General features: G+C 45.2%; 1 protein-coding gene across 1 annotated transcript in view; it reads left to right on the top strand.

Moving 5' to 3' along the window:
- Window positions 1–1,186: 1,186 nt before the first annotated feature.
- The window catches only part of LOC103187129 (lysophospholipid acyltransferase 2), a 63,489-nt gene continuing 37,579 nt past the window's right edge, over window positions 1,187–27,096 (top strand). Inside the window, exons 1-2 of the mRNA XM_042333066.1 lie at window positions 1,187–1,256; window positions 16,130–16,275. The gene's annotated coding sequence lies outside the window, so the exon portion shown is untranslated. The remainder of the gene's footprint in view (window positions 1,257–16,129; window positions 16,276–27,096) is intronic.

Below are 27,096 nucleotides of genomic sequence, written 5' to 3'. Positions count from 1 at the left end.
GCCAAGTACATGCAGTTACGAGTGCTTGATTCATAAAGCTAAGTTCTTGAGCCATAGACAACAAGAAGATTATTTTGTATAGGGCCTTTAACGTTGGGAGGATGTCCCAGGGTGCTGGACAGTGTACAGCATTTCAGACCCTATATATATAATTATATCTACAATGGAGTCAGACAAGAATGGAGGAGATGGGTGATATATATAAGTGAGCTGGGGTCAGGGGGGGGAGAAGGGAGGGGAAGGGGGGTGACCGTTGGCATGGTCGAAGAGGAAGGTTTTGAGCTGAGACTTGAAGGAGGCTAAGAGGTTGAGGCGGAGTGATTGAGGGATGGAATTCCAGAGGTTGGCGAGGCAGGTCTGAGGACGCGGAGCCGGCTGGAGCCGGCTGAGCGGGCGGGTTGGTCGGGGGTTAGGAGGTCACAGAGGTAGGGTGGGGCGAGGCCATGGAGAGTTTTGTGGGTGGAGGACCAGGATCTTGAACTGGACCCTCTGAAGGATAGGGAGCCAATGGAGTCGGGCGAGAGTGGGGGAGATGGGGTCACGGAGTTTGGTGCGGGAGAGGACACGGGCTGCAGAGTTCTGATTATCTGCAGCCTGTGGAGGGAGGAGTTGGGAAGGCCGACAAGCAGAGCGTTTGCCTATATATATATAGAGACAACGCCCAAAAAGCGAGGAACTCACGTGATTTGAAGGTGAACGAAACCACATCTGCTCCCTGGAGCTCCCCTCCAGCCTAACCCCCGGTGAGTGAGTGTTTTGTGGGGGGGGGGGGGTGGGGTATATGATTTCACTTTGCAGCCGAAAATATTAATATGTGAAAGGACGCGAACCCAAGACACATTTTGCTTGAAATCAGTCTGCACTAATAAAACAAATCTGCAACACATCCCTCCCCGAATCCACACACTTCTCCTATTCATTCATAATTGTGGTGCCGTACAAAGCGCTCTCTGGTTTAATAGCCCACGGCAGTGACGTCACGTGATGGACAGCGCAGGCGACCAATGGCGAGGAAGGCGCCGGCCGAGCCGGGTGGGGGGGAGCGAATGCCCGTCCACTCGCACCCATCCGTCCAATGGGAGCCGGGCGAGGGGCGGGGCCTCTCTGTGATTGGTGAGCCCCGTTGTTATGGCCGAGCACGAGCAGCGGCGGCGGTTGCTCCGTCAAACATGGCGTCGAGCGACAGCAGCGCTTCCACCACCGGATCCACTCTGCTCGAGCCCCTCAGCCACACCATCAACCTGCCCGTCGACCAGGTAACGCCGCCCCCCCCCCCCCCCGACATTGACAACAGTCGGGTTTATATGCGCCTTTTTTAAAAAATTAATCGCGATTTGATTGTTTTATTTGTTGAGATAGTTTGGAGCTTCACTTGTTATTTCACGATCCCGACTCCTCACCGACTCCCCCCCCCCTTCCTCACCGACTCCCCCCTCACCGACTGCCCCCTCTCCCCTCCTCACCGACTGCCCCCTCTCCCCTCCTCACCGACTACCCCCTCCCCCTTCCTCACCGACTCCTCCCTCACCGACTGCCCCTCTCCCCTCCTCACCGACTGCCCCTTCCTCACCGACTCCCCCCCTCCCCCTTCCTCACCGACTACCCCTTCCTCACCGACTCCCCCCTCCCCCTTCCTCACCGACTACCCCTTCCTCACCGACTCCCCCCTCCCCTTCCTCACCGACTACCCCTTCCTCACCGACCCCCCCCTCCCCCTTCCTCACCGACTCCCCCTCACCGACTGCCCCCCTCCCCTCCTCACCGACTCCCCCCTCTCCCCTCCTCACCGACTGCCCCCTCCCTCCTCACCGACTCCCCCTCTCCCCTCCTCACCGACTCCCCCTCTCCCCTCCTCACCGACTCCCCCCTCACCGACTGCCCCTCTCCCCTCCTCACCGACTCCCCCCTCCCCCTTCCTCACCGACTCCCCCCTCCCCCTTCCTCACCGACTCCCCCCTCACCGACTGCCCCCTCTCCCTCCTCACCGACTCCCCCCTCCCCCTTCCTCACCGACTCCCCCCTCACCGACTGCCCCCTCTCCCTTCTCACCGACTCCCCCCCCCCTCCTCACCGACTGCCCCTCCTCACCGACTCCCCCCCTCCCCCTTCCTCACCGACTCCCCCCTCACCGACTGCCCCTCTCCCCTCCTCACCGACTGCCCCCTCTCCCCTCCTCACCGACTCCCCCCTCCCCCTCCCCCCTCCTCACCGACTCCCCCCCTCCCCTTCCTCACCGACTCCCCCCTCCCCCTCCTCACCGACTCCCCCCCCTCCCCCTTCCTCACCGACTCCCCCCTCCCCCTTCCTCACCGACTACCCCTTCCTCACCGACTCCCCCCTCCCCCTTCCTCACCGACTACCCCTTCCTCACCGACTCCCCCCTCCCAACCCCTCCTCATCGACTCCCCTCCTCACCGACTCCCCCCCTCCCTCTTCCTCACCGACTCCCCCTCCTCACCGACTCCCCCCTCCCTCTTCCTCACCGACTCCCCCCTCCTCACCGACTCCCCCCTCCTCACCGACTCCCCCTCCTCACCGACTCCCCCCTCCCCCTTCCTCACCGACTCCCCCCTCCCCCTGACTCCCCCTCCTCACCGACTCCCCCTCCTCACCGACTCCCCCCCCCCTCCTCACCGACTCCTCACCGACTCCCCCCCTCCCCCCTCCTCACCGACTCCCCCCCTCCTCACCGACTCCCCCCTCCCCCCTCCTCACCGACTCCCCCCCTCCCCCCCTCCTCACCGACTCCCCCCCCCCCCCCTCCTCACCGACTCCCCCCCTCCTCACCGACTCCCCCCCCTCCTCACCGACTCCCTCCCAACCAACGTCTGAAGCATTTTTATGGCAACGAACCGTTTGATCTCTCTGCCGCCAGACTCACCCACTGCCGGGCTCACCCCCCCACTGCCGGGCTCACCCCCCACTGCCGGGCTCACCCCCCCACTGCCGGGCTCACCCCCCACTGCCGGGCTCACCCCCCCACTCACTCACTGCCGGGCTCACCCCCCCACTCACTCACTGCCGGGGCTCACTCACTATCGGGCTCACTCACTCACTCACTGGTGGGCTCACTCACTCAATCACTGCCGGGGCTCACTCACTCACTCACTAACTCACTGCCGGACTCACTCACTGTGGGGCTCACTAACTCACTCACTGTGGGGCTCACTAACTCACTCACTGTGGGGCTCACTCACTAACTCACTCACTCACTGTGGGGCTCACTCACTCACTAAGTGTGGGGCTCACTCACTCACTGTGGGGCTCACTCACTCACTCACTAACTCACTCACTCACTGTGGGGCTCACTCACTCACTAACTCACTCACTCACTGTGGGGCTCACTCACTAACTCACTCACTCACTAACTCACTCACTGTGGGGCTCACTCACTAACTCACTCACTCACTCACTGTGGGGCTCACTCACTAACTCACTCACTCACTGTGGGGCTCACTCACTCACTAACTCACTCACTGTGGGGCTCACTCACTAACTCACTCACTCACTGTGGGGCTCACTCACTCACTAACTCACTCACTCACTGTGGGGCTCACTCACTCACTAACTCACTCACTCACTGTGGGGCTCACTCACTAACTCACTCACTCACTCACTCACTGTGGGGCTCACTCACTAACTCACTCACTCACTGTGGGGCTCACTCACTAACTCACTCACTCACTCACTGTGGGACTAACTCACTCACTCACTCACTGTGGGGCTCACTCACTCACTCACTCACTCACTCACTCACTCATTGTGGGGCTCACTCACTAACTCACTCACTCACTGTGGGGCTCACTCACTAACTCACTCACTCACTGTGGGGCTCACTCACTAACTCACTCACTCACTGCCGGGTTCACTCACTCCATTGTGGGCTGCCATAAAGTTCAGTTTTCCTGGGACATTTTGTGTTGCCTTTGCTCTAATTATTGAACTGGATTTGTTTCTCGATTCCCCTCCGCACACACACACACACACACCCGCATTATTTGTCCAGAGTTGTTTTTGAGTTGGAGTGAGCTTCAGAGTCAACGCCTCTGCTTTATTGGGGACTGACCGACAAATATGCAGAGACACTGATTTATTTTTTGGGGGAAACCCCGCGGCCGGACACCAGAGAGGGAGAGAAGAGGGGATCAATATTGTTTGCTTCAGCTTTTAAAGAGCAATTTTGAACAACTCGTGTACCTTTTTGTCCCTCATAAAACCAGCAAGAAGTTTCAGAAAGCACAATCAAAATCTGGTTTAAAGTGTATTAAAAGTTTAATTGTTTTGCTTAAGACGAAAGGCAATACAAATGTAAATACTGAGATATGGTGTTTTTGTATGATTTCCCTCCTCCCTCCGCCGCTAAATGTGTGTCTCCAGTGTAAGTCCTCGACCCTTCTCGTGTTTCCTTTCGTTTCTATTCCGCACTTCTCTATTCCAGTCGGACTATCTCTGGTTTCTGTGACTGTTTGCAGATCACTCACTCACTCACTCACTGTGGGGCTCACTCACTCACTGCCGGACTCACTCACTGTGGGGCTCACTCACTCACTCACTCACTCACTCACTCACTCACTCACTCACTCACTCACTGCCGGACTCGCTCACTCACTGTGGGGCTCACTCACTCACTGCCGGACTCACTCACTGTGGGGCTCACTCACTCACTGCCGGACTCACTCACTGTGGGGCTCACACGCTGAAATCATCACCATAACCAAATCAGACAGCCAGTTTTACATATGTATGTCTACTACTTATGGAAATTCCTGAGCTGGGAATGGAATGCACATTCCCTGGAGGGACACACCCTGTTTACCTTAACTGAGATACCGGTTACAGTTTGGCAACAGTTAATACTTGGCGTGTGTTTGTGTACTGAGGTTAATAACCTAACCAACATGGTTTGTCTTTGAGGGTTCTGTTGATGAGCCACTGAACCTATTGAATTTGATAGTAAATAACAATCCTTACACTTGGCATAAATGACATCGAAGGGAGGATGTCTCAATATTTGGATATATATATACAATGTTTCAATATATGAATACATAAACCTATGAAAATGAAACCGGGTTGTAAAGAATTTACTTGATGTTTTCATCACTTGTACTTGGTTTGGTGTACTTAGGAGTTTCAAAGAATAGAAATATAAAAGGGGCATTTTAGATTGATTTTTTTTGTGTATGAATTTATGTTAGTTCAAATACTGTTTGCCTCATAGTTATAGTGACTCCTGGTAGTAATCAAAAATAGGGGAGCGGTGTTGCGAATTAGGAGATTTGTTTATAAAATATAACTCGTTCAAAGAAAGTGATTTTGATAGGAAACTGAATGGGACTCGGTGCATGAGTGATTATATGATTCATAAAGTTAAGACTTGTGCAAGTTTTACCGTATCTAAGTATATAATGTCTCGTGTTTACCTGCTGCATTATTTTATTATGTAAGAAAGTCGTGATTTTTTTTCTCCAAAAGTTGTGGCGACAGTTTAAGCTTGTGGATTTGGTGAGGTCAGTTCACGTACCTACTGTAGTGAGTACCATTGGACCATTCATCTGTCCATCAACTCCGCACTCCCTTTAATGAACAAGTGGATAGTCCTACAGTTGAAAAACAAATTTGCTATTTATGGTAGCATATTATATTTAAAAAGTCTTGATGGAGATGGGTGGTCCGATGCAAGCACATACACACTGTAGTCATTGAAACTTGTGACAACAATAAAAAGTTGCCGTGTGAATTGAAAGTTACAGTTTCTGCAACAAAATCTTGGATTTCTTGCAGCCTTTATTGTTTACTGAAAAAAACTTTGTATGAAGATACAATATATGGTAATTGGGTTGTAAGTTACATTCAGGGCTGTTTGTTTCCAGTTTTCCTCCATTTATATTCTGTTCACATATGGATTCCATTCAGATGAAGTTTGGAGCTGGAGTTTTTAAGTTTTCTACAAGGATGCCTTCCAAGGGTGTTGGCATTCCATTGTCCATCCATAATTGTGTATTTTTTGTTCCATATTTTTCTCTTTCTCATTTACAACATTGGCAAGTTATCTAATCTGGCTATATTCATTGATCATTTTCTTTCACCTGCATGTTGCTAATTCTGAGTTTCATGCCTTTTGGCAAATGCAGTAAGTTCCGCATAACTCATCACTGCAAGGGGATACGGCTGAATGATGATATGGCAAAATAGGCAAAGGTCCTCTTTCTGTCCACAGGGTAAGGCTGTAAGAAAGTTGTTCAATCATTCAATGCAAAATGGCCAATTCCTCATGTTGCAGGAGAGGAATTGTTTTGTCTCCAAGGTCATTATCCTAAGGCATCAGAGGAAAATTCATATTTCCTGACATTGTCATGATCAAATTTTGTACTTATGGTTTAGAGTGGAGTGGACTCAGCAGAGTTCACCTCCGTGATTCTCAAGATCTCTTTATTTGATCTAAATGTGTATTAGCTTTATGATGCAATTTTTCTGTGGATAATGATCATTATTTTTAGCACCCTATTGCAGCAGGTAAAACAAACTTAGAGAAAATGTGTAACAGTGTCTAATATTTTCTATGAATAGTTCTCACTAAATGCAAATGAACTAAAATCATTTGTCTTTTTAGAATTTATGATTGTGTAAGTGTATGTAATATTCTGACTTAATTGGTTACTAATCTAAATTAGCTTCTTGCTTCCACCTAATTGATCAGTGGAGAGGGAGGCAAATGGGTAGTTGTGTTTGCTAATTAGGAAGAGGCTAGCTTTTCTGTTGTGGAAAAGCCTTTGGGTATTTGAGTTTACATATGCTGTACTTGGATTTGTATGTTAGCCCAAAGGTGTGGTGAAATTAAGAAACCCATCAATTTGTAAAAAGCCTGTGGTATGTAGCCTGAGATTGTGTGGTTTCAGGCAGCGTTTAATTTGGATGAATGTTTGGTGACATTGAAATATCAAGATTGACTTTGAATATGGGCATATAACAACAAGTGGGCAGTCTGAAGACTTTGTATAACAAAGTGACAGCCATTCAAGTTTAGTAACACAGTAACAATTTCAGGCAGCAGACTTTTGTTGAGCCATCTAATTTCCTGCAAGGTTCCTATGATACCTGTAGCGTAGTGGTTAGACCTCTCACCTCGCAAGCGAAAGGACCCAGGTTTGAATCCCGGGCAGGGCGAAAAGTTGGACAGATTTCCTTACTCCACATTCCTCTGTTTGCTTAGCAGGAAGTAGGAACCCGGTTGTTAGTCGATTGGCAGATCTCTTTCCGGGGATAATAATCTCTTCAAAACAAAAATAATTTTTTAAAAAATAATAATTTGGTCATTCAATCCACGACTGATTGTGGGACAATTTTGTGTGCAATTGGCTGCCGCGTTCGCCCACAGGTCAATTCACTTTGCAGTGTATTCTGTGAAGCGCTTTGGGACGTCCTCCCGACGTGAAAGACACTATATCAAATGCAAGGATTATTATTATTATTATTCTGTGAAGCGCCTTGAGACGTCTCAAAGACGCGATGAGGTGCTATATCAAATGCAAGTATGATGATTACATCATCTCTAAATCTTATAACCCTGAGACCTTTTAGTTGACAGGAACTTGTACAGTCCCTGTTTGAAACCCTTTGTAGTTTTTATTCCGCCACCTATGTTGGTGGACAATTCTATAGTCATATTGCCCCTTTTTAGTTTAATTTTTGTAAAGCGTTTCAGTGCCTTGGGACGTTCTCCCGACATGAAAGGTGCTATACAAATGTAATTTTGTTGTTGTTGTAACAAATCTGCATTCACTATTCTCTTTATCTATCTGCAGACATTGAAAACTAATTATTTTTAATAGTGAACACTCCCTCAACCAGTTACCTGATTTCTTTGATAATCACCATTTAAAATAATAATTCTTGTATTTGACAAAATTAGCGGTAGTTTTTCTTTTCCTTTATCTTTATTATTTAAGTTGCAGTTGGTTATTTGAAATTTGAATCAATTTGTAAATTGTCCTCCTTCCCCTCTTCTGACATTATTTCACTTTGCCCCTTCCTCTTTGCTTTCAAAACTTGCCTAAAGATCTGTCTCTTTTATTGAGCCTTTGGCTATCTCCTCCCTGACCTCGTCCTAACTCGGATTCCCACTTCATTTTTGTAAAGCGCTTTGAGATGTTCATGCAGTAAAGTTTCTATATAGCAAATCGCTTCTCCTCCAGTCCCTGCACCGTCTTGTGCGGTGTTCCTCGGGGCTCTGTCCTCGGTCCCCTCCTCCTCACCCTCTACATGCTCCTCCTTGGTGACATCATCCGCAGACATGGGGTAAATTTCGACATATATGTGGATGACACCCAACTCTATCTCTCTGCCTCCATCCTCAACTCCCAGGACAACTGGCGTCCTGACCGACTGCCTGTCCGACATCAAGTCCTGGACGAGGACAACGTTCTCCAACTCAACGTCAGCAAAACCGAGGCCCTCCTAATTGGCTCGCACCAACGCCTCCGCACCTTGGGCGCTGGCAGCATCAGCCTCCACGGCTGCACACTCAACCTCACTAAGCCAGTCAGGAACCTGGGGTCTTGTTTGACGCTGAACTGTCCTTTCTCCCCAACATCCGCTCCATGACCGGCACTGCCTACCACCACCTCCGCAACATTGCCAGACTCCATTGGCTCCCCATCTCCCAGAGGATCGAGTTTAAGATCCTCATCCTCTCTTTCAAGGCCATCCATGGCCTTGTCCCCTCCTGACCTGCTGACTCCCTACCAACCTGCCTGTTCCCTCCGTTCGGCGTGCTCTGGGCTGCTCCATGTCTCCCTCCCGACCCACCCTACAATCGGCGGCCGGGCTTTCAGCCTCTCTGCCCCCACACTCTGGAACTCCATCCCACGATCCCTTCGCTTCGCTTCCTCGTTGCCTCCTTCAAGGCCGGTCTCAAGACCCTTCTCTTTAATCGTGCCTTTGGTCGCCCTCCCACCTTCTGCCTTCCCTCATCCCTACACCACCCCTCCCCCATGCTCGGGCCCTGACACCTGACTGTTCAACGCTTTGGGACGTCCTCCTGATGTGAAAGGCGCTCTATAAATGTAATTTTGTTGTTATATAAATGGAAAATGTGGTTGTTGTGTATTCTTGTGTAGGGGCTTATCGTTCTACTCATAATTGCACTGATGTACTGCCTAGCACATAATGTTCTCATTTTTTGTACAGTGACATTGTACGGAAATGAGAATAAACTTCCGAATCATAACCAGGAAATATTTACCTAGGAAGATGTGTTGAGGGAAGCTTTCATAAAATTTGGTACCAGCATGCCTACACAGTTGCAATATAGTTTACTTTACAACACTGCCAAATAATCACTCATAATTTGTTTATCTTGAAAAGATACTGCTGAGGCAGGTCAATTGCTGTTTACATTGTTGCAGGCACAGTATAGTTGCTTGGTACAGTTGTTTTGGGTACATATTTGACTTTTTGTTCCTCACATAGAACCTTTTCAGATCCAATACCTTTTTTTTATACAATATATAATAATCCTTGCATTTGCTATAGTGCCCAATCACTTCATCGAGACATCCCAAAGCCTTTCAATGGTGAAGACTGAGGTCATTATTTATTGCTATAATTTTGTGTTTTTTATTTCCCTGGGAAAAGAGTGATTTTATGCAGCAGATTAAAAAAATCTAATGTTTTAACCAACATTATTTGGCTCAGTATCTTTTTGTTATGAATCATTTTTAATGGTACAAACTTGGTAACTTGTACACTGTTTTCCAATGAGAAAATTGAGCAAAGCATCAAGAAATTGAGTAACTAGTTTCCAATTCCAAACAGTTGATCAGTGTTTTCTGGAGACTGGTTCCAATCCATGATGACATCATGGCAGATCCATACCAGAGATCTATTTAGACTGAGTGATCATTGGTCTGACACATTTTTGGAAGAAAGTGAGCCAATCTTTGCTGTCACCTCTTCTGGAGTCTTGCTCCCCGCTATCTCTCTGACCTCCTAACCCCCTACCATCCTGTTCGCTCCCTCCGCTCAGTGGGCTCCAGCCTGCTTCATGCCTTGCTCGCCCCAATATTGGCGGGCGGGCCTTCCGCCACTCTGCACCCTCCCTCTGTCTCGCCCCCTCCCTCACCACCTTCAAGACCCACCTCAAGACCCTCCACTTCGACTGTGCTTTCGATCTCCCTACATCTCCCCCTGCCCTTCACCTTCCCCCACCCCAAACGCCAGCTTGGGTCTATAACTCTGTCCAGAACCTTGGGACATGCTCCCAACGTGAAAGGCACTATACAAATGTAATTTTGTTGTTGTTGTTTCGCAAAGGCGGTATGGAAAAATATGGAATGGATTCTCTCACTGTTTGTCCCTGAAGACTCACTGTCACGGCACTCAGGGCTGTACGGCCTTTTCCCGCTCACAGCGAAACCCACATCGAGTGTGCCTGGAGGATCATAAACTCGATAAAGGAGGCCCTTTGGCACTCCTGAAATCTGGTGGTGTTCTGGCAGAATGAGAGGATGGTGAGGGCCTGCCTCAGGCTTGCACATGCTAGGATCAGGGACTAAATACTGAGGAACAAGCTGAAGTTCGTATCAACCGCAGCAAAGGCCAGATGGGGCCCGACACTGGCAGGAACTGCTCCAGCACAAACCGCTCAGGGCGCACCCACCGGGTATCCCATGAGCGCACCCAAAACTGACTGAATTAAGGGTACAGAAGGACACTCGAGATGTAACCAAAGAGCGTCCCGAAAATGTATGTATGGTAAACATGTGCGTGTACTATGCACATTGGGGCACCTTCTGAAAGTGGCAAGTGCATCTTATCAGGGTGTGCGCGGGCACGCACATGACTGTGGTGTACACCGGGGCAACTCTCGACTGTTTTAAAGGCAGCGTCCCAAAAACGTGTGCACAACCTACGTGCGGTAAAGGAACGTACCATAAACAACAGAATTTTTTTGTATCGGGAGGAAGAGAAAAATTGTAACAGAAGATGTGTTTGTTTTGGATTTTTGTTGAACTAAATATTATATTTATAAATAAATATATATTTTCAAAAAGGTCATCAAGGTTGAGACACAGGTGGTGAGAATTACTAAGAAAATCACGACCATTTTTATAAACCCTGCAAATATTTTTGACTCATTTTCTTGTTTTGTGGTAGATTAGTTTCAATACCTAATAATAATTAATAATTCTTGCATTTGGTATAGTGATTTAGTGCTTTTCACATGGGAAAGATGTCCCAAGGTGCTTCAGGAATTACTGTGAAGTGGAATGACTGTGTATCTTAGGTGACATGGCAGCCCAGTTGTGCCCAGCAATGCCCCACAAACAGCCATGAAGTTGTCACGGTTCTTGTCGGGTGACATTCATGGTCCTTTCGCGTGCACTCTGCAAGTTACAGTCCTTCTTCTTTCCCTTTTTTCCAGGGGATATAGGCCCAGTCAGAGCAATCTCAGGAATTACCCGCAACACTTTATCTTATATACCATTCTTATTTATTCAACAAGTCATATTCCACAAACCGAATTTCCCAAATATGGCACAACGATGCAAAAATAATCCCTCAAGAAAAAAAATAATAAATTGGTCACTTCAATCCATGACTATTTGTGGGACACTGCTGTGTGCATTTGGCTGCTGCGTTTCGCCCACAGGCATACTGTCAATTCACTTTACAGTATATTCTGTAAAGTGCTTTGAGATGTTTAGAAGATGTGAAAAGTGCTGTATCAGATGAAAGGAATTTTTTTATTTTTCAATAAAAATAAAAACTTTAGCACAACAGGTAATCCTATACTTTGTAAATGACTGAGCCTCAAACAAACCAAGACCTACCAAGCGCAGACTGCCTCCATTGGTCAGCAGTTTCCAACACATACTTCTCCTCTGTTTCCCAAGTGTCCCAATTTTCTCCTGTTCTCTATCTTTTATCCCTAACTTGTTCCTTATTCTTGAGACTGCACATACGTCATTCTAATCAGAACATTCTCGGCAACTGTGTTGTAAGTTGCTCTGGTGCTGACTTCATTGATCCATGCTGGATTTAGTGCCATTGTGTTAAATCATCAGTGCCCGCATTCCAAAGAAATTTATGGAAATCAATGGCATAATGTAAATTTCATGAGTGGGAACATTTCTATTGACATAATAGAAGGTTCAGAGGGTTGGAAATCGCCATTGTGAGTTTCAAAAATCATTTTTTTTAAAAAAATGCTGAAGCTGCAAGATGACAAGAAAAATAAATGTAATTGAAGTAAAATGTATGACTAGAAAGCAATTATTGGTGCCACGTGGGGTAGAGGTTAAAGAACCTACGTTCAATATATTCAGTATATCTATTCAATGAATCCTCTGTATCCCAATGTACAATATTCCTGCAATGTAACCTGTGATCATACATCCCATGATGTATCCTGGAAAACAATCCTATAAGAACCATAATAACAGATGCTTTTTCTTTATTATATAACATGTTAAATGTCTTATAATGTGGAGAGGGAAGGTGTTTTTTAGTGATAAGAGTTGTTGCAAACTTCAATAAAATGACTTGGACAAAGTGACATTTTCTGTAGGTCCATCTGCTGCATGTATTTTCACCAACTGGATTTATCCTATGTATTTTTAGTTGAGAGGGGTATGAAGCAGGCTGCTTGTTGAGCTATTCATTCTGTTGCAAATATCCTTGACTCCTCGGCTGTGGGAAATCCCCACAACAATTTCCTGGGGTGCATGGGTATTGTTCTTGAAAGAGCTACTTTGCATCTCTTCCGAAGGTTGTGGATTAAATCAAAAATATTATCATTAGTTCTACTTTTGGCTGAAGGGGGATTTAAACAATAAAGGTCACCTTACACATGTTGCCATATTCAGCTTCCGATTGTCTTCACTTGCTCCAAGCATTTTAAATTGATCACAGATGGGACTTTTGTCCTTGTTTTTTTTCAGAATTTAATGAAAGGACATGCAGTGTTCTCCTAAATGTCACTGACACCACTTCCCCCCACCCCTTTCCTGAGCACCGCTAAACTTGTTTTTTTTGTTGGGCTATTTGCACAGGTTCTTTCATTACCTGGTGTTTCACCTTGGAGCTAACTCTAATCTTGCCCCCCCCACCCCCAGGATAACAGGGAGCCAGTTGAAAGAATTGTCTTTATTGTGATAAAATGTGAATAAATTCACTTAGCATTTATCCCACTCCTTGTTTTCCCTGAAAGGGAAAAAAAACTGATTTCCAGGTTGAGGGGATTCAGTGATGTAAATATATTTCTATAACATCTCATTTGAGAAGGGATGTTACTCTTTATCACCAGGAGAGAATGGAATAGAATTTCATCAGTTTCAAATACCATAATGAATTACTTTGCAATATTCTGGTTCCTATTAAAACAAAACAAAACGCGGGAAATCCTTGAGAGTAAGAAAGGTAGTCATCAAAATGTGCTTTCTATTTGTTCTGAAAGTACAAGCATTAAATGCATCTTCAGAAAGAGACAAACCTATGCAGCCAAAGTTAGATTAAACTTCAATAAAATAATAACTCTTGGTTACTCTTAACAAGAGTAAAATGTGCCTTAAACATTGCATCTCAGTTGTGGCCCACAGCTATGAAATTATAATTTTACTTCTTGCATTCGGTATACAGCTGTGACTCATCAAGTTGAAACGCATTTAAGAACTTGACAGTAATTATTAAGTGTCTTAAAGCATTCCCCAGCAATTAAATGTAATAACTGTACACTTGCAGGGAATATAACCGACAACTCACAACTATGCACAAACAGCCAGGAGGTGAACGAGCAACGCAGGTTGATTTTTTTTTTTGGTTAGCAGGACACTTGCAGAAAACTATCGCCATGCTTAAAGAGTATCCAAACCAAACTGAGTTCCATGCTTCCCACCGACACATGGAAATTTCAGAAATTTATTGGAATGCAATGTACACTCGCCCTCAAGGGATGCATCCTGCTTGTGTAATTCCAGAGAGTATTAGGTGCAGGTTAGCAAGGCTTGGGGATCCCAGAGTGTGTGTTGGGGTGCTGCTGTGGTAATGCTATATTGTTGACCTACCTTCTCTGAAAACTGAGCCAAAGTACTCATTTAGCAGCTCCTCCACTGCAAACTTGCCTCTTTTATTGGCCATATCTCTATATTGACTATCCATCTATTAATGTTCTTGAAGAAAGCATTATTATTACTTTTTACATCTTTTTGGCATATTTTCTCTCATACTACTTTTGGTCTTCCTAATCCCTTTGCAAGTTCCCTATATGCTTCATATATTTGTCTTGGCTTTCATCTGTTTTTCTCTGCTCTGTAACCCTAAACTTAAATTGTTAAAGGAGGAGGTAGATGCTTGTTAAATCGAATGTTACAATGATGGAATGCCTACAAATAATTGCCATACTTTACAGTAAAATCCTCTGAAGTGCCTTGTGATTTTTCTTGATGTGATGCAATGCTATACCAAATGAGGAATTATTATTTATAAATGCTGTATTGATACAAGTACAAAAGCTATTTCTTGAAACACAAATGCCTTTTTTAAAAGAATTTGGGAGGAAAAAAAGTAAAATAGCAGCATTACTCTCTTCACTCTACAAATTTCAGTCTTAAAACCAATCAGAAGTACTTTTAAGATGGAAACTGCATTCATCTATATATTGGGACTCATGTTTAAGAGATAAACATAGGAAAAGTCCATCTGGCTTGTCCCAAAGTAAAAATAATATAAATTATATTATTCAATATTTCATACCTATCAATTGATGCCTCTGCTAAATCACTATTTAACTTCATTGGGTTTTCTGACACAATCTGCCTCTGCCACTTTCCTGCGTAATCTTGTTCACGTATATATCGCTGTCTTTTAAGTAATTCAGTGCTCCGAGACACTACCGTGTAGAAAGGGTGCAATATAAATGCAAGTTGTTGTAGTTACATTTAAACTGTTGGTTTACCTTCCCACATGAGCTGGTCCTCTTGACTCAAATGCTTAATTTCAGCTATCAGTTCAGTTGCCCATCACTGTACCCCCTCTAATACCAAATTGACTTTACTTTGATACAGCCACTAGAATTGTGCCCCATAACCCCACCCCCCCACACACACATACACATCCCCTCTAACAGCCCTCGGGTACAATTCTAAACCTGCATTGCTTTCAATTGACTCAAACTTATTTATTTGTCATTCAGCCTCACGTGTAAACAGATCTTAGCATGACTGCTTCTCCATGCAGTTACAGTCGTCCTGTATTGTTGCACTTTTGTGGCATATTTGAACTTCTGGATTTAGAAAATAAACACGTTCTGGGTTGTCTCTGTATATTTTAAGCTATTATGGTCCAAACTGCACAGCAACTGGGAAATGAGCTCTTATGTGCGGCTTATATAAATATTTATTTGGGTCAGATCACACCAAATGTAAACAGTTTTGGAAAATCTGTTATCCTCTTACTGCTACTAGCTGATTTTATATTAAGCCATCATGAGAGGAAATCTCTTAACTTGAGCACGACTGCTAAGCTAGGAATGCTTGCATTTTATCTTTCACTTTGTACTCTGTACCTGTTATGTGAACGGGTAGAATATTGTGTGAACATGGTTAAAATTTAGGATAGAGTATCCTTTGACATTCCTCAAGCTCAGCAGACCCGTTTTACCTCTCCACTTCTCAGTCCTACACCCTCTCTGAGTGCCAAATTCTAGGTACTATTGCAGTGGGTTCAAGAGTAGCTACTGGAAAAATATTTTGCCTTCACTTACATTTAATAATCCATTAATACAGTATTTGAGTTTCAGTGTTCAAAATCCCATTTTTATGTTTGAGTCAAAAGCAATTAGTGAGTTTTAGGTGTTTATGAGATATTTCTTGATAGTAGAAATATACGCATTCAAGGATTGGATCAAATTTTCTGTGGTGCAGAGGTGAGTTTCTTATGGTGTTCAGCAGTTTTTATAATCCATGGCAATTTCAACTAGCTTTTGTATGGTCACTGATTATTTTCATTTTACACTAGTCAATATTCAGAGTTGCAATTGTTTTAAGTTCGTGGATGAGTACCTGCGATTTTGTGATGTAAATGCAAAAATTTGGAAATGCACTCAACCAACACCTTTTTGTCATTGCAGGTAAATTTTGTAGTGTGCCAGCTGTTTGCCTTGCTAGCAAGTGTATGGTTCAGACTTTATCTTCACCCAAGTAAAAGTAGCAGCTATGTCAGGCATGCTGTTGCCACACTTCTGGGGTTTTACCTTGCATTATTCTGCTTTGGGTGGTAAGTATTACAATGCTCATCTTTTAAAGTCTATGAAATTTCCCACCACTTTGAGGTTTGGCTGCTCCAGGGCCCTAAACTTTCTTGTGGTCTTAAACACTGTTTCAATGGTTGGGCCTTCTGACTTTTATGTATGTAAGGTTCTACAGGTGCTATACTATCTTTGTCCATGCCTAAGTCCATTGCTGTTTTTTTTTGTGGGACTGCAAAATTATTTTTCCTTACTTTTCCTTGTTCAATAAAGTTGTCTGGTTTTGACCTTATCTGCTATTCTGCACATACATTTACAATGGGGTTAAATATAAACAAAAGCCATATACTGCAGATGCTGAATCTGAAACAAAAACAGAAGTCGCTGGGAACACACTGTATCTATGGAGAAAGAAAAGTGAGTCAACATTTCAGGTCCACGCTCCTTCATCAGAACTGGGGCATGCTGGAAGGGAGAGGCTTTTAAGGGCTAACAGAGAGCGGAAGGAAGGAAGACAAAGAAGAAAATGGGGTAGAGGATGGGATGATGGATTAAAGAGATGTTAATGACGCAAAACAAAGGGGAAGGGGGTTGCCACAAAGCAGGGGAATCGAGGTGTTAATAATGCAAAACAAAAGGGGAAAATTTGCAACAAAATAGGCAGACTAACAACAACAACAACAAAATGACATTTATATAGCACCTTTCACGTCAGAAGGACGTCCCAAGGCGCTGGACAGAAAGAGTTTCGGACCACAAAGAGAAATGGTGTGTCTGGGATCCAGATGATGTGATAATGGTCACAGAAGAGGGGGAAGGTGAGCTGTTATGGTCCGAAATTGTTGAAATCAATATTGAGGCCAGTATCAATATCTCTGATACTGTCCTCAATAAACATATCAATGTTTCATGATCAGGAATATGAACCCTTGTCAATGTTTCATTTTCCTCCTCTGAGTCCAAGAGTTCTGAAGCAGTTGTGCAAATGCTTCTCAGCTGAAATTGTGGCTGATTTAAAGTTCATCATATCAATGTACTCAGATGTGCCAGAGGTAAATGTTTCTCCCTGATCCCCACCTCTCATGCAGTTCTGAATGGCTAAGTCTGTGATGCCAAACCCACAGCATTGGACTATCATTTTATGTAAAAAGCAAATATTCTGGAAAAACAGCCGTTGAAGTCCACAATATGAATTCTATTGACCAGAGACTGAACCTGGGGACTTTGCCCTATGCTTAAGGGTGGTGACTTGTGCTGGGAATTCCATTGGTGGTAGTTGTCATTGATGCCTGATCAAAGTTGTGGAATTTTATGGGCACAGTATAGGGTGGTTGTTAGTCTGTGAAAGCATTATAGATGAGTCTGAACGATGTACTCTCTGTGACCAGGACTTCCTCTACTTTATTGTCCTCCTCAAACTCTGCTGCTTTTGCCACTGTTGATCACTCGATCCTTCTCGATCGCCTTTCCTCCCTGAAACACCTCCATAGAAACACACTCTCCTACTTACCATCCTACCTGATCCACCACCTCCACTTTGTCTCCTCCAATGTTTTTTCCCTTGCTCATTCAGATGTGGAATACCTTAGGGCTCTATCCTCTTTCCGCTCCAATTCCTCATTCACTTGTCCCTATTGGCGACATCATACGCAGACATGGGGTCAACTTCCACATGTTTACAGCTACCACCCAAATCTATGTCTCCACCTCCAGTCCTGATTCTCGGTCTACTGATGTTCTGTCTGCTTGCTTGAATGAACCTTAATTTCTTGCACATTAACATAGACAAAATTGAAACCAACCTCCTCAGCTTCTATCAACGTTGCCTCACTTCTTTCTATACTTAAGCATTTTGTGAGGCTTTTTTGCCCCAAACATTTTAAAAATGGGAAATCAAATGCTTCTGAAACACGAAAATTACAAGATTAGGCTTGATCCAATAGAAGGCAAATTGAAAGGATTGGAACAAGGGTTACCAAGGATTTCAATTCACATACTAACCTTCATGCATAATTTTCAGCATCCTCCCACCCCACCTCTTTTCCTTTGCTTAGGCATTTTGAAAGTGTGAAACTACAGAATCGAGTTTGTTGCTCTCTTAAATTAACAGGTAAATGAAGTAGAATCAAGATCAGAAAATACTTCTTCAGTAAACATCAGTAGCAACAGTAGCATCCTCGAAGACCATAAGTGCAGAATAAATAGGGTAGATGAATAGGTACTTGGAAAGTAAGGACCTTAGGTGATATGGATAAAAAACAGGAAATTGGATTAGAATAATAATTTGGCCATGTGTGGGACACTGCTGTGCGCAATTGATTGCTGTGTTTTCGCCTACAAAATATACAGTCAATTCACTTTACAGTATATTTTATGAGGCACTTTGCGACATCTCAACAATGTGATAAGGAGTCCTGTAGCTCAGTGGTTAGAGCACTCACTTTGCAAGCGAGACACCTGGGTTCAATTCGAGGCAGGGTGAAACCTTGGGCAAGTTTCCTTACTCCACACGCCTAATAATAATCCCTTCAAAAAAACAAAACAATAACAAATTGTTCATTTTCAATCCACGACTGCTATGCGTTTCACCCACAAATATAGTCAATTCACTTTTATAGTATATTCTGTGAAGCGCTTTGAGACGTCTAGAAGACGTGAAAAGCGCTGCATCAAATGCAAGAATTATATATTATTATATATCAAATGTAAGTTTTATTATTATGGCTGAAAGTTTGACCAACGCTGATCAAAGGAATGGAGAGTGCAAAATAGATACCAGAAGAGTGGAGGGTATGGGCTTGAATTTAGAGCTCTAGAAGATCGTAAAGATCATAAAGATGTGATGAGGCATCAAATGCAAGGATTATTATTAACTGTCACAATCTAATAAAATGGTGAAGGAGCTCAGTGAGCTGAACAGATGAAACCGGTTCAATGTAAATCTTTTGGAATGACTCCTGTTCACACATTTTCAAGAATGCAAGAATTTGTTGTGCATTGCAATACACCAAAACCCCTTAACATCACAAAGTAATTTACATTTTTCTGCCACATCTTGGCAAGCAAAAGAGATGGAATACAGTCACCAACCACCTCAGGCTACTTCAGAACTGGTTGCATTTCAACAGTTCTCATGCAGCTTGCAAATTAGTGTTGAATTAATTGTGTTCAGCAGGAATGGTTCAATTAGCCTCCAAGGAGGAGGGGAGAAATAGTATTTCCATGTAGCCATGCCATTGCATGTATTTCACTTGTGAGATGAGTGACATCTTCTGACAAGTTTTGAGAACAATAAAAAAAATTGGTGATTTAAAATTAATCCATTTGTACTTACAATAGGCTACAGTGCTAATGGGTGGTGTGAACTACGTTAGGTCTTCTGTTCCTGATCACTATCTAGTAACCCATACTAGAAGCTACACACATGTGAATACCGGGTGCAGACATGATAAACAACGACAAGTAATTACCCTTCCTGGACCCATCTCCGCTCTCAAACTACTGCCTCATCTCCAACCTTCCTTTCCAAGGTCCTGGAATGATTAGTTGCTTCCCAGCTTCACTCCTTCCTCTTCCGCACCTCCCTTCATGGACCCCTCCAATCGGGTTTCCATGACACCCATAGCACAGTAATAGCACTGGTCAAATTGACAAATGACATTTTGTCCGTGTGTGAATTGGGCTCCCTCTGCCTCCTCATCCTCCTGACCTCTCTGCTGCCTTCGATACTGTTGACCACTCTATCTCCTCCACTGCCTCTCCTCTCACTTCAACCTTCATTGTTCTGTCCCTGAATGGTTCAGATCCTACCACTCACACTGTCTCAACTTCATCTCCACAAATGTCTTCTGCTCTAGCCCCCGCAGCATCTCGTGTGGAGTTCCTCAAGGCTCTGTCCTTGGTCCCCTCCTTTTCAATATCTATGTGCTCCCTCTTGGTGACATCATCCGCAGACGAAGAGTCAACTTCCACATGTATTCGGGTGACACTCATCTCTCCACCTCCACCCTCGTCTCCAGGACCACTGCTGTCCTGACAGAATGTTTGTCAGACATCAAGCCCTAGATGAGAGCTAACTTTCTACAGTTGAACATCAACAAGAACGAGGCTCTCCTGATTGGCTCCTGTCAGCACCTCTACTGACAGCATTACCATTCAAGGATGCCCACTCCACCTTACTAAGCCAGTCCGGAACCATGGCTTCTTGTTTGATCTTCAACTATCCTTTTTACCTCTCATGTCCCGCTCTGCCTTACTCCACCTCCGTAACATTGTCCAGCTCCAACCTCGTCCATACCACAGGCCGCTGAAACCCTCATATACACCTTCATTACCTCGAGGCTCAACTATGCAAACTCACTGCTTGTCAGCCTCCTCAACTCTTCCCTCCATAGGCTGCAGATCATCCACAACTTTGCAGCCCCTGTCCTCTCCTGCACCCGGCTCCGTGACCCTTTCACCACCATCCTCGCCACTGGCTTCCCATCACACAGAGGATACAGTTCAAGATCCTGGTCCTCACCTTCAAAGCTCTCCATGGTCTTGCTCCCCCCTATATCTGCGATCTCCTAACCCCATACCAACCTGCCTGCTCCCACCGCTCAGTGTGCTCCGGCCTGCTTCACATCCCCTGGCCTGCTTCGCGTCCCCATCTCGCCCAATCCACCATTAGTGGGTGGGCCTTCTGCCACTTTGTCCCCACCTTCTGGAACTCCATCCCGCAGTCCCTCTGCCTCGCCCCCTCCCTTGCCTCCTTCAAGATCCTTCTCAAGACCCTCTTCTTTGACCGTGCCTTCAGTCACCCTCCTTAACCCCCCCCCCCCCGCTCTCCATCCTCCCCGATCCAGACCTCCAGCTCAGGTCTGAAACACTAAATGTCCAGCACCTTGGGATATCCTCCCGACGTGAAAGGCGCTATACAAATGTAATTTTGCTATTGTTATTGCTCTACATGGAGGATAAGGCTCCGACACTGTTAAGCATTTCGAGACATGTCCAGGTGAAGGGTGTAAGTTGTTGTTGATCACATCTCAGCGGACTTCATGAACAGACACATGCTGAGCAAGGGAAGAGGGGGAAGGTGGTGACTATGAAGTCGATCTGGGAGCCAGTGGAATCTGGCAGGGGTGATGCAGAGTTTAATGCTGCTAAGGATGTGCGCAGTGTATATCAGCTGCAGCTGATGGAAGGTAGAAATAAGGAGGCTAGTGAGAAATATGTTTCAGAAGTCGAGTTGAGAGATACGAAAGACGTAAATAGGGTTTCAGTGGCATTTGGTGTAGGTTGTCGCAGAGGCCGGCAATGTGGCAAAGGTGAAGAAAATCTTGATCGGGGACAAAACGCAATTAAGGATGGAGAGCTGAGGATCGAACCAGAATGTCAAGGTTGCACATTTGTTTGAGTCAGAGAGAATTCAGAGAGATTGAGGAGGTTGGAGCCAGAAGTAAGGCAACATTAATGGAAGCTAAGGAGGTTGGCTTCAGTTTTGTCCCTGTTAAGTTGCAAGGCTCATTCAGGCAATCAGACAGAACATCAATAGACCTAGAATGTGTTAACATGGAATTTCACCACTGGTCATTTACATGAGTGTTGATCAATCACTTGAATGTGTAACCCAGTTTTGGCCAACCTTTTTGATTTCGAGATTAAATATTTCTTGAGTTATGGCGTAAATCTATGCTATTTTATTTCTTTGATAATTTTGCTCCTTTTGCTTGGCCAACAAAATAATCATAGAAATAACAAAATAGCATAGATTTATGCCATCAATCAAGGAATATTCAACGAAGAAACATTTATTTTGTTCAACTAAAGAGGTTGGCCACCACTGGTGTAATCACTGAAAAAAGGGTCGTGTGATGTCAGCTTTTTCAGCAGAAATCCTCTGTCATCATATTGACTTGCACAACTTAGGCTCTGTGGAGATCTCAGTTTACATCACAAAATGTGCTGTCAGTGTTGCTATATTTAGCGATGGATCTGGGATAAATGTCATCATGTCATTCAGTGCCTTGGGACGTCCTCTTGACGTGAAAGGTGCTATACAAATGTAATTTTGTTGCTGCTGTTGTATTCTGAAACTCCCTCTGGAGTTTCATTTATTCTGTAACTACATCTCTCTAACCCTCTGAAACAAAAACAGAAGTCTCTGGGAAAACTCAGCAGGTCGGGCACCATCTATGGAAAAAGGAAAGTGAGCCAACGTTTCGGCCCCATGACCCTTCTTTTGTGTTTTGTCTCTCTACCCCTCTGTCTTGCCCAATGTCTTTAAGTCCTACCTTAAAACCGACCTATTCAACCAAACCTATGGTCACCCCCCTCTCCCCCCCCCCCCCCCCACCTCGGTGTTTGACCCTACTAGTGTATAGCATTCCAAGTTCTCCTTAGAAGGTATGTGAAGGGAACTATATAAATGCAAGTTGTGGTGGGGGAGGTGGTTAAAGGCGGTGGGGGTAATTCTGCCATATACGGAAGATGGTTCCATCACCTTTGACTTTATCCTTTGAGATAGAAACCTAGAAATCTACAGCGCAGAAACAGGTCTCCGCCTATCGAGTCCGCACTGACTCACAGAGCAACAAGATCAGCTCAATCCTACCACCTTGCCTCATCCCCCTACCGCTTCAAGCCCCTCTCTTTCATTCATGTGCCTCTCTACTTTCCCTTGTACCACTCAACTCAGCAGGGCATTGCGTATTCCAACAACTCCATGGGTGGAAAAGTTTCCTTCTATGTCCTCTTTTCACTGTTCTTGTGGCTATCTTATAACTATGTCCCCTGGTCACTAATTCCTCTATATCAGTGTAAATAACTTAAGTTTACCCTGTCAAAACCCCTCATAATTTTGTACACTGCTATCAGGTTCCTCCTTAACCTTCTCTGCTCTAATGAAAACAGATCAAAATTTTCCAATCTCTGCTCATAACCGTAGCTCTTCATCCCAACAATCATTCGTACAAACCTCCTTTGCACCCCTCTAAGGTGTTAACATTTTGCCTGAAGTGAGATGTAAGAGTACTGTGCCACAGTTGCAGCCTAACTGATGATTTGTACAAAAATAGATAGTATTATTGCTTTGCTTTTGTACTTTATGCCCTGTGTATCAAACCCAGCATGCTATTTTCTTTACAGCCTTTTTCACTTTTGATGACATTTTCAATGACGTATGTACCTGCACTCCCAAATCCCTTTGCTGCTCAGCTCTTAACAAGATGTTGCTGTTCAATATATCCTCTCTTCCCTTGTAGTTTTCTATACCAAGATGAATCGCCTCAAATTTGCTTCATTAAACTTCATTTGCCACTAATTCATTGAGCTAATCTTTTTGAATCTTTTTGCAGTCTCTTGCCAACTGTATGCATTTGGCTGCCCCATTTCGCCTACAAAATACAGTCACTACACTTTACAGTATATTCTGTGATGCGCTTTGAGGTGTCTCAAAGATGTGATAAAGTGCTATATCAAATGCTCATTGCTGTTCACGGTACAAACTTCAACACCATACTCCCTATAATCCAGGTTGATGTCATTGATATATAAGAATAAGGAAAAAAGCAGAGGCCCCAGCACAGAATCCTGTGGAACACCACAAACTACCTTCTCCAACTGGAAAAACAACCTGAGTGAGAAAGAAAGAGACGGATGTAGCTCAGCAATGATTAATTTTCTTTCCCACAGCCACACAAGAGATTGGCAGCTTTGGTTGTGTTTAGATGGCATTCTAAATCAATAATTTTCATTATAATGAAACATTCCAAAGTAATAAAAATTATACTTTAACCGAAGTGTAATTTATATTCTGCACTTACCTATTCCTCCCTCTATGTAAATGCAACTTGTTGTAGGAAGATTAAGTTTTTTTCCTCTGGGACAGACCTGATAAACTACAATGGTATTTTCTAGTGAAAAAATCCTTTCTTATAAATAATATTGTTAATAATAATCTCTGCATTTGATATTGTGCCTTATCACTTTGTTAAGATGTCTCAAAGTGCTTCAGAATATACTGTAAAGTGAATTGACTGTATATTTGTGGGCGAAACGCGACAGCCAATTGCGCACATCAGTGTCCCACAAACAGTCCTGGATTGAATTGATCAATTTATTATTGTTTTTTTTCTTGAACGATTATTATCGGGGGTGTGGAGGAAGGAAACTTGCCAATGGTTTCACCCTGCGAGGAATTGAACCCAAGTCTCTCACTTGCGAGGCGAGTGCTCTAACCCTTGAGCTACAGGACTTATGGGTCAAACAACAATAAAGTACATTTATGTAGCTCCTTTCACAACCGAAGGATGTCACAAGGCCTGCACAATGAAGGGTTTCCACCCAAGCAGGAAGCTAATATGATCTCTAAACCTTGGCCGTGGGAGCGTCCTCTCTGCCACAAATGGTGTACCAATCATGTATTCCTTGTGCCTTGATTGGCTGCCAACAACTTTGACCAGCACTGCTGTGAGATCCTCTCATATCTGTTACTTGCCTGCGCTGAAACTCTTGTTCATGCTTTCATCACTTCCAGGCTCGACTATGCAAATGCCCTGCTTGTCGGCCTTCCCAACTCCTTCCTCCACAGGCTGCAGATAATCCAGAACTCTGCAGCCCGTGTCCTCTCCCGCACCGAACTCCGTGACCCCATCTCCCCCATTCTCTCCTGACTCCATTGGCTCCCTATCCTTCAGAGGATCCAGTTCAAGATCTGGTCCTCACCTACAAAGCCCTCCATAACCTCTTCGACCTCTTAAACCCCTACCAACCCGCCCGCTCGCTCCACTCAGCCGGCTCCGCCCTGCTCCATGTCCCCCGACCCACCCACCCCACCATTGGCAGGAGAGCCTTCAGCCACTCTGCCCCCAACCACTGGAATTCCTTCCCCCAATCACTCCGCCTCGCCCCCTCCTTAGCCTCCTTCAAGTCCCGCCTCAAGACCCTCCTCTTCGACCATGCCATCGGCCACCCCCCTTCCCCTCCCTCCCTTCTCTCCCCCTGACCCCAGCTCGGGTCTGAAATGCTGTACACTGTCCAGTGCCTTGGAACGTCCTCCCAACGTGAAAGGCGCTATACAAATGTAATCTTGTTGTTACCTTTTTAGAATATTTAATCAAATGATCAGAAGCTCCTATCACACAATGGCTTTTCACTAAGAAGGAACTCTGGTATGTTCTGCCCTCCAAGGTGCTTCTGCAGCACCTTGGGATTTCCTCCTGATGTGAAATGAGCTATATAAATATAGATTGTCATTTGTTGTTCTTGTGATGTTCCACCTCCTGTCTATTATGTGCTTCTTGAAAGGGGTGGCCCACCACTTTTGCCTGAACTTTTGGCATGTCTAACTAACTTTCCCTTGATCCTTGCCACGGGTCCACTATGTTCTTGAAGCATGACTGACCATTTCACTCAAACATTTCCATTGCTGGCTTTATATTTTATGGCTTTGCATAGCCTTGAGGCTCCCTGATTGCACTTTTCTTCAGCATGTGCAGGGAGGGGATCTTTCAATGTCTTTCTCCACTGTTTCTCTCTCATGGCACAGTCCCTTTTGGGTACTCTACTTCTGTGTCACTTGGAGAGTATATTTATCCATTTGCCCAATCAACCGGTCAGCCCGCAGCACCGCCATCTTGACATTGCCTCTGTCCTTCAGGTCTTCTCATCAGGGTTAATGGGGGAGAAGCTTTCCATCCTTTAGCTGGTAGGGTGACTCAGATGGTCAAGTTGCGGAGGTGGGGGAAGGCAGAACGGGTCATAGCACAGATGGGAGGTATAAAGGATAGTTTAGGGTCAAACAAGCTATCCAGGTTCCGGACTGGCTTAGTAAGGTGGAGTGTGCATCCATGGATAGTGAATCTGTCAGCGCCTGAGGTGTGGAGGCGGGGACGGGAGCCAATCAGGAGAGCCTCAGTCTTGTTGATATTCAACTGAAGAAAATTAGCTCTAAACCAGGACGATGTCTGACAGAAATTCTGTCAGGACAGCAGTGGTCCATGAGTCAAGGGTGGAGGCAGAGAGGTAGAGTTGGATGTCATCCGCATACATGTGGAAGTTGACCCCATATCTGAGGATGATGTCACCAAGAGGGAGCATATAGATATTGAAGAGGAGGGGACCAAGGACAGAGCCCTGAGGAACGCCGCGCAAGAAGAGAAACTGTTTGTGGAGATGAAGTGGAGGTGGTGTGAGAGGTACGATCTGAACCAGTTAAGGACAGAGCCATGAAAGTTGAGGTGAGAGGAGAGGCGGTGGATGAGGATAGAGTGGTCGACGGTGTCAAAGGCGGCAGAGAGGTCAAGGAGGACGAGGAGGCAGAGGGTGCCCTTGGAAGAAGTTACCCCCACAATCCCTAACCGATGCCTTGGAGTCCTCTGAACTCCTCTCCCTCTGGCCTTCAACCCTCACCGACCCCTCTTCTCCTCTCTCCCTCCTCCACAATACCCTCTCCTCCACACTCGATACTCTTGCCCCCATCACTTCCCGCACTGTCTCCTACTCCCGCTCCTCCCCCTGGTACACCACCCACCTCCGCTCACTGAAAAGCCAGGTGCGGGCTGCTGAACGCACCTGTGTCAAATCTGGCCTAACGGTCCACCGACAAATCTGGCTGGACCTCCTCAAAATTTACCGCTCCACTCTAGCCTCGGCCAAGTCGTCCTTCTACTCCAGGATAATCCTGGAGGCGAAGAACAACCCCAGGCTACTGTTTTCCACCACAACCCGACTCCTCCGTCCCCCCCGCCACCCCGCGCAGGTCATCTCCTCCAACCTTCACTGCGAGGAGATGCTGGATTTCCTTGAATCCAAGATCAAGGGAATCCGCTCCGCGGTCACTTCCCCTCCAACTTCCACCCACCACC

The sequence above is a fragment of the Callorhinchus milii genome, unplaced genomic scaffold (assembly GCF_018977255.1).
Source record: "Callorhinchus milii isolate IMCB2004 unplaced genomic scaffold, IMCB_Cmil_1.0 Scaffold3, whole genome shotgun sequence".
NCBI lineage: Eukaryota > Metazoa > Chordata > Chondrichthyes > Chimaeriformes > Callorhinchidae > Callorhinchus > Callorhinchus milii.
Note: the sequence above shows the minus strand (reverse complement) of the source record. Positions and strands in the feature narration are given on the sequence as shown.